Source organism: Protopterus annectens, chromosome 5.part1 (genome assembly GCF_019279795.1).
Source record: "Protopterus annectens isolate FY-2018-M chromosome 5.part1, PAN1.0, whole genome shotgun sequence".
NCBI lineage: Eukaryota > Metazoa > Chordata > Ceratodontiformes > Protopteridae > Protopterus > Protopterus annectens.
In genome coordinates, this window is record NC_056736.1 from 680718194 (window position 1) to 680727168 (window position 8975).

Genomic DNA, 8975 nt, shown 5'->3' on the forward strand with positions numbered 1-8975 from the left:
GCATATTATCTCATATGTCTTTTTAAAAAATAAGTTTTTTTAAACTGCGTGTTTTTATTTCCTGTATGCCACATTTTATGTTTGTTAATAGCATTTTTTATTTTTTTCCAACTGGGAAGAAGGCGTGTCTCTTATGCTTGATACTCATTGGTTCAAAACTCTAATGTAATTCTTTCGGGGGCAGGGTTTTCTAGTTTTGATAATTTGCATTTGCCTTTATGCTGCTGATAAGTTTTGTAATTTACACATTTCTGAAGAAGTCCTTGGATATTAGGGATGAAAGCACTAAAATAAAATCGGTTCTGTTATAAGAATTTCACAGTGCTCTGCAGTTTATTTTCCATGCCGTTGAAGTGTGAGTTTTATATATATATATATATATATATATATATATATATATATATATATATATATATATATATATATGTGTGTGTGTGTGTGTGTGTGTGTGTGTGTGTATATATATATATATATATATATATATATATATATATATATATACATATATGTGTATATATATATATATATGTATATATATATATATATATATATATATAGATATATATATATATATATATATATATATATATATATATATATATATATATATATATATATGTACTTATGACAGTTGTACCGATGTAGACTTGTCTCTGTTGTTTCACAGAGTACAGTACATTCAAGGGTACTGTACATCTGTACACAAAGGGACCGACCCATTTGTTTTCCATGCTGTGGAATACCTGTGGTAGGATGTGCATTATAGACTCCATGCAACATGTATACAACCCAGATGGCTTAGTGGTACGTCCAGTGACTTCAGTGTCCAGGGTTCAGGACCTACAAGGCTTGTTGATATTGTCAATTAGGACTGCATAAAACACTTTTAAGCAGGTGTAAATGTGTTGTCTTGACAGTAAGCAGCAGGTACACGCAGGTAACAGACATGTATGAGCCGCAGTACACTTGGAATGCCCTTTTTTGGCAATCCTACTGATGTCACCCACCTAGGAATACACCTCTAGGACTGCTGTAATCCAGTATTCTACATAGCGTGTGCTGTAACTGCATATTGCTGTAGTGTGAAAAACTAGTTAGGTAGGGGCTCTATTTCGAGATAGTCCAACTGTGTGTGTGTCTCTGTCTGCCTGAGACAAGAACAATGCTTTTTAGAGTATGCACACTCTGTACAATTCACATGATCACCTTTGGCAATCCTGCTGATGTCACAAACACCTAGGAATACACCTCTAGGACTGATGTAATCCATTATTCTCTGTAGCTTATGCTGTAACTGCGTATTCCTGTAATGTAAAAAACTAGTTAGGTAGGGGTTCTGGTCCAAGAAAGTCCAACTGTGTGTGTGTGTGTGTCTCTGTCTGCCTGAGACAAGCACGATGCTTTTTAGAATATGCACACTCTGTACAATACACATGACCACCTTTGGCAAGCCTGCTGATGTCACCTACCTAGGAATACACCTCTAGGACTATTATAACCTGGTGTTCTCCGTAGTGCATGCTATAAATGTGAATTGCTGTAGTGTGAAAAGCTAGTTAGGCAGGGGTTCTATTCTGAGAGAGTCCAACTGTGTGTGTGTTTGTCCCAGTCTGCTAGAGACAAGAACAATGATTTTTAGAGTATGCACACTCTGTACAATTCACATGACCACATTTGGCAATCCTGCTAATGTCACCCACCTAGGAATACACCTCTAGAATGGCTGTAACATAGTATTCTCTGTAGCGTGCACTGTAACTGCGTATTGCTGTAGTGTGAAAAACTAGTTAGATAGGGGCTCTATTCCAAGAGAGTCCAACTGTGTGTGTGTGTCTCTGTCTACCTGAGACAAGAACAATGCTTTTTAGAGTATGCACACTCTGTACAATTCACATGATCACCTTTGGCAATCCTGCTGATGTCACCCACCTAGGAATACACCTCTAGGAGGGCTGTAACTCAGTATTCTCAGTAGCGCATGCTATAACTGCATATTGCTGTAGTGTGAAAAACTAGTTAGGTAGGGGTTCTATTCTGAAAGAATCCAACTGTGTGTTTGTCTCTGTCTGCCTGAAATAAAAAGCAATGCTTTTTAGAGTATGCACACTCTGTACAATTCACATGACCATCTTTGGCAATCCTGCTGATGTCACCCACCTAGGAATACACCTCTAGGACTACTATAACCCCGTATTCTCCATAGCACATGCTATAACTGCGCATTTCTGTAATGTAATAAACTAGTTAGGTAGGGGTTTAATTCCAGGACATGGCATGTGTGTGTTTGACTGTCGGTGGCTGTGTATGTCGAACCAGTGGACATATTGGGAAGTGGATTTTGTATTTTTCCTATATGGCATCTGTCGTATGTGATGCCCACCTCACAAGGAGTACAGCTGTCAGTCAGCCACAGGACTGTGTTGGCAAGCTATACTCCTACATCTGGCAAAAGGCTTAGTGAAAAAAGTATGCAGCATTACTAGTACCCAGAATATGTTCTGAACCCATATGTCATACACAAAACACTTGCCTAGAATATCCCACTATGTTGCTAGTACCCTGCACATTGGTGACAGATAGTAGGCACGGTGTGATTGCAGTGGGCTGCAGAGGACATGGCACCCTATACAGCAGTACAATAGGCACATACTTGCGGACAGTGTTCCTTCACTATGTTCCCCACTGGATGCCTGCAACATATGTGGTGATATCAAAAGTGATCCACAGAGGCCATACAATGTCGTACACATGTGTCCTGTATGGACTGATGCCACTGACATGAGGGAATACCTGTATCATGCTATCAATGCAGGTGCATGGTCAACCTGCTGATTATAAGCAGGTTCTGCCACACCAGGCCAGTATTGGCATATCGGAGGATAACAGTCTGTGTACACAACATGTGCTGGCCAAACCAGGTACACCTGTACATGTCACTGTACATTATTGTGGGACATGCACATCCCAGGCAATGTCCATGTCAAGGACTATCAAATACAGACATGGCATGCATTGCAAAGCTATGGCCATACAGAATGGTATCCAGGATGTCAGGGCAGTTCATACAATACCCATCTGTGTGGGACATTGCAGACACTACACCCCTGTACCACACTGCACACCAATGTTGGGTGGTGTGCTGCCAAGGATTACCCCTCACACAACCTTGTACAGCCATCTTGCACAGACGACCACTACACACCCATGAAGCAATGCACACATGCATGTCAGTACTGGCACCTTGTGTCTGCATGTGGGGTATGATGCTCCCAACCACAGCCACTCCCAGTATAACTCCCATTGGCATACCAACAGATGTTAAACACGTTCACATGCCCTAGCCCATAGCACCTCCGTTTATCCCCTGTGGTGCATGTAGTACCTGTGAATTACTGCAGTGTGGCAAACTATGTAGTTAGGGTGTGTATTTGTGGGCCTGGCAAAGAGTGTCAGTGTGAGTCCATTAGAGAATGTGGTTGTGTTGACAATGACATCTATTCATGTGGACATCCATTTGTGCTACACCTAATGTATGTCTACTATATCTCTGTTGCAGATGTCGCTCACCAACACACATATGTGTTCCTACAGCACACCAATATGTTAACTTTGTGGCACATGGAGTAACTGCATGCACTTGTAATAGTAATGACTAGTCGGTCAGAGGTCTGACCCCTGTACTGGTAGGTGTGTGACAGATGATGCTTAGGTTTTAGTCTCCAAGCCCTTCTCTGATGTACTTTACCACTGTCTGTCCCTCCCACACACTCGCTGGTGGATGTGGAGGTGTACACCTGCTCAGCAGCAGCTTGTGCAACGTAAGTGGTGGTCATGTTCAGGTGATGGCCTCTGCACCTATTGCAGTCCTCCTCTAGCTGATTGCATGTGTAACAGCTGTGATCATGTTCCCATAGCCTTTCACATGAAAAACACAGTACAATGTCCAGGGACATCATGTTGGTGTTTGCCCATGAGAGTCGCTGTGAGTGGTACCTGGATCTGGTGTTTGGAAATGGCATCACAGATGATATCTGGATGTTCCTCAAACAACATACACAGTGGGGAAATAGCCTACAGACAGGAGGGTGATGTGCCAGAAATGACTACAGCATGTAAGTGTAGCTGTGCTTCATTGAGACTACTGCCTGTTTAACAAGTTGTGTGTGGTAATGGCTATTCTGCATGTTTTACAAATGACAAGACAGCACTCTGTTCATGATGGACCTCCTTCTGTAGGGCCATCTGTGGACTGGTCAGTATGTGGAACCATTTGTTTCCTGTGTTACTCACTGAACACACATCTGACAACAGCAGGGGCATAGTGTGAGGATTGCAGCCAGTACATGGTGATAGTGATGTGTTACTGCCAACGCATCCCTGACTGGACATATGTCATACGGAACAGTGGTATGACAGACACTGTCTGGGTTCCAGTGACATGCCAATAATGGGCCACTGTTCATAGCTGCAGTCACACGTCTTCTACACTTTGTACAGATGTCATGCAGCATATATGCATTTGTTGTGCTCCCTCTGCAAATGTATACCATTTGTTGTGTTGGTTTGATGGTCATATCTATGCATGCTGTTGTAATTAATCCTGAATGCTGTTGACTATTAGTAAGTCATATCTGTGTTTAAACTGCAACACCATAGGCTGTATGGGTTTGGAGGTCCTGGCAGAACCTCCTGTCCCACTTCAGCTGGCCATGGCACCAGGCACCAGCACATCTGGGGCCCAGCCTTGGAACTTCACCTCTGTTGGCTCTGCACCACCTTCTGCTGGTACCGCCACTGAGAATGGGGCTTGTTCCCCCCTGGGAGCAGGTCCAGTCAGGAACATGTCCACTGTCATATGGTCCCAGACGTGGTGTGTAGGGGGCTCAATAAGGGGTTTTGAGGCCAGATACACCAGCTCAGGGGCAGAGTGTTGCATTTACAGGGTGAGGCCGCCTCTCCTATACAGCCCCCAGCACTGCCACCTTTGCAGCTGTTTTGGTGCAGTGGTGGCTGCCCATGGCTGGCGACCTCCGTCCCACTGTTTATATCTGGGCGCTCATGGGCTTGTGAATGCCAAACACCGTACCCCGTCCGAGGTGTATCCCCCCACATGGGTCATATACTGACCCTGTATGCTGTGTTGTCTGTCATCCTACCCTACCTATCCTCCATGGGCATGCCTACTCTCTTTCCCCACATCCCACTCTCACCCTATGGAAACATAAGGCCAATCGATTCCTAGAACAACATTTGCCCCATACATAGCTGTCCATTTCACACACATGTCCACTGGACACATGTAACCCTTTTAATATGCATCACAACATACTCCTGTTGTCCTCATCCCAGTCTCTCAGGCGTACTATCCTAGTATGCACATGACTCCTAAATGTTCCAGGTACATGTGATGCAGATGACCCCATTATACACACAACACTACCGGTCCCTCTGTGGTAATCCCATTTACCTTTATCATGATGATGATGTCACACACATCACCTTGCAAGAGTACTGTTCTCACATAATGATTGGACAGGAACTGTTGTGTTAATGTAAATAACATGCACAGAGTGATGTATACGGCCAATGTACAAATGCTTGTGTGTATGAATGACACATGTCTGTCTGGGGGAGTCTTGGTATTACATAGGACAACACTACTACATAATACAGGCATATCCCAGGTATACAGGTGTATATATACATTTTCTATACATATATATATATATATATATATATATATATATATATATATATACACACACACACACACACACACACACACACACACACACACACACACACACACACACACAGGTGTTTCCCTTTTCATTTGTTTGTAATGCTTTGTTGTCACATGATATGTTCCTGATATATCTCTGTATGTATGTACTTATATGCTGGACATAAACACTCACACATATATCTACATGATGGAATACATTTCCTGTACTGTTGAATGACTGTGCTGGATGATATGTTTGTGATAAGGTCCGATGTCTGCATATCTGCCATGACTTATTGGTAAATCACATTAGCTGTGTGTACAGGGTTCTGGTTTCAAGGCTTGCAGAGGCCGTTTATTTTGTTGCAGGGCAGAACAAGGCCATTGGATACGGAGTGATTAAGGCACATTAAAGCAGGTGTGAGCGGGTGTGCACGGGTTTGCGTGGTGCTAAGCAATGCTAACCTCTGGTTGTTACAGTTTCTTACACTCAGTTAGCCTCTACATTGCTTTACCAGTGTAATACTTGCATACTGGCGGCCAGACATGCTTACACCCGCTTGCTCCCACACATGTAAATGCACTGCATTTGGTGTTAGCATTCAACACTCACAGCCCTGGGTGAGAGTGCAGACTACGATATTACCTTGTGATGACTATTACATCAGAATACATGCCTACAGTATCAGGAATGGCTACCCATTAGGCGATGGCATGCCGTTCGACTGTATGTAATCCGTGGCCTGTCCAGGGTTTGATTCATATTATTGGTGTGCTCCTCTTACAATCTGCACCTGTCTGGCTAATACATGGGAACTGAGTCTCTTCAATACAAACAGGTAACTGGGTTTAAGAACCCACATCCTTCAGCTGAGTCAAGCTACTGCATACCTAATATTCTATCATCTTTCTAAGGTTGTCAGTGGAATATGTGCTTTCTGTCCCTATCAGACCTCTCATACGATTGGGGAAATTACAACCTGAATCAGGGACACGGCATAGCAATATCAGGGACACATTTAAATTATTGGTGCTATTAACCTGACACATTGACAAACTCAGAGCATATGTATTCATATACATTTTCTGTGGTACATGACGTTTATGACTCTTAATTGTTGTCATTATCCATTACGTGTGATTCACTACCTTTCCTCAGAATGTCACTAGTTTTAGGAGGGTTTAAGTGGGACAGAGTTCAAAACTGAGTTGAAATCAGGGACGTCCCTGGAAATCAGGGACAGTTCAAGGGTATGGTCCCTATTTGTTCCCCCAATGGTTTATGGCCTGTCCAGTGGATGTGCTCTTAGGGTTTGACAGGTATGGGCATCAGCTATGCTCATTTTGGAATATTACTTACATTCCCGGGGTGGTCCTAAGATGACTTTGCCAGCCAACACCTGCATGCCTAGGCCCATAATTGCATATCCATAGTTCCCCTACCTGCCACTCGTCTACAGCAATCATCCTTACTGTGGGTGCTGGTGGGGTATAAACACACCACTATACACTGCCCACTCTCCATGTGTCGGGACACATGTCGTACATTGTGTCGACCCATGGGTTATCAGGCTTGCACAACCTACTGGTCTGTGTACATCTACAGCCTGGTTTGATATGTCATTACCGGGAATGGCTCCGATCATTAACTTTTGGTGTCCCACAAGGGACATCGATGTCTTTGTTTCAAGATTATACTTTGCAGGTCTCTCCCACTGGTGGTATCCTGCCTGTGGTCTGGGAAGCAGTGGTGTGTTTACCTTTATTGTGTGTCTGTATGTCTCACTGGCCTAGCTGGGGGTGGGGGGTTGATGCTACGTGTTACACATTTGTTTATTGGACCCCTCACCCGCATATGCACTGCCTGTGAACATATGTTACTTGTAACTGCTGTAATATATCCTAGCTATATACATGTGTATATTTACTGTCACATATATATATATATATATTTACATTACTATATACAGATATATCTGTATATGTCTGCATACATGTATATTTATATCTTGCTGTCTATACACACACACACACACACACACACACATATATATATATATATATATATATATATATATATATATATATATATATATATATATATATATATATATATATATATATATATATATATATATATATATATATATATATATAAAATGACATATGAGTCTATGGGTGACTGCATATGTATATATTTATATGTGGGTATGTATCTGTATTCTGTCACTGTATGTATATATTTGTACTACGGAGAGGGAGAGGCTTATCTCTGTATTGCTATGGGTAGATATACACACACATACCTCTACATATATATGTCTACATCTGGTTATTCCATTCCTTGGTATATAGATTACACTTTGCTGCAGTTAGACTCATAGTGGGTGTGGCTGCTCACTGGGCAACGCCTCTGCCCAATGAACACATTCGCTTACATCCCTAGGGCTGTCCATATAGGCCCACATCATCCAACACCTGCACACCTAGACCCATAAGTAGCTACCCATAGTTCACCCACCCTTGCCTCCTCGACAGCACCAATCCTTACTCTGGGTCCTGGTCTGTTCTGGACACACCACTACATGCTGCCCACTCTCCACTTCATGGGACTCATTTCATACAACTGTCTCGGCCCATGGGGTCATCAGGGTTCCCCACCCTTGTATTTCGAGTCTGTATACACCACTGCCAAAATGGCCAGTCTGTCACCTTCTTTTGGTTTGGGCAATTTTTGGGGTGTCCCGCAAAGGATGCTCCAGTCTGTGTTCCAAGATTAGACTTCACGGATGCACTGTGTACCCCCCCCCCGTTGTATCCTGCCTGTGGTCTGAGGAGGAGTGACTCTTTACATTGTTTGTGTGTATGTTTCCCATGTCTGGCTGGGGGGGGGGGGGTTGGAAGGCATGCTACATGTTTCATGTTTCTTGCTTGGTCTCCTCACTTCCATTGGCATAGCCTGTGAACATCTGTCATTCTTGTGTGCTGTTTCCTATCATAGCTGTATATCTGTGTATATCTACGCACACACACATATATGTCTACAACTCTCTCTCTCTCTGTATATATATATATATATATATATATATATATATATATATATATAATATATATAAATATATATAAATATATATATATATATATATATTTATATATATATATATATATATATATATATATATATATATATATATGTGTGTGTGTGTGTGTGTGTGTGTGTGTGTCTGTAAAGCAATACATACCCCATGCA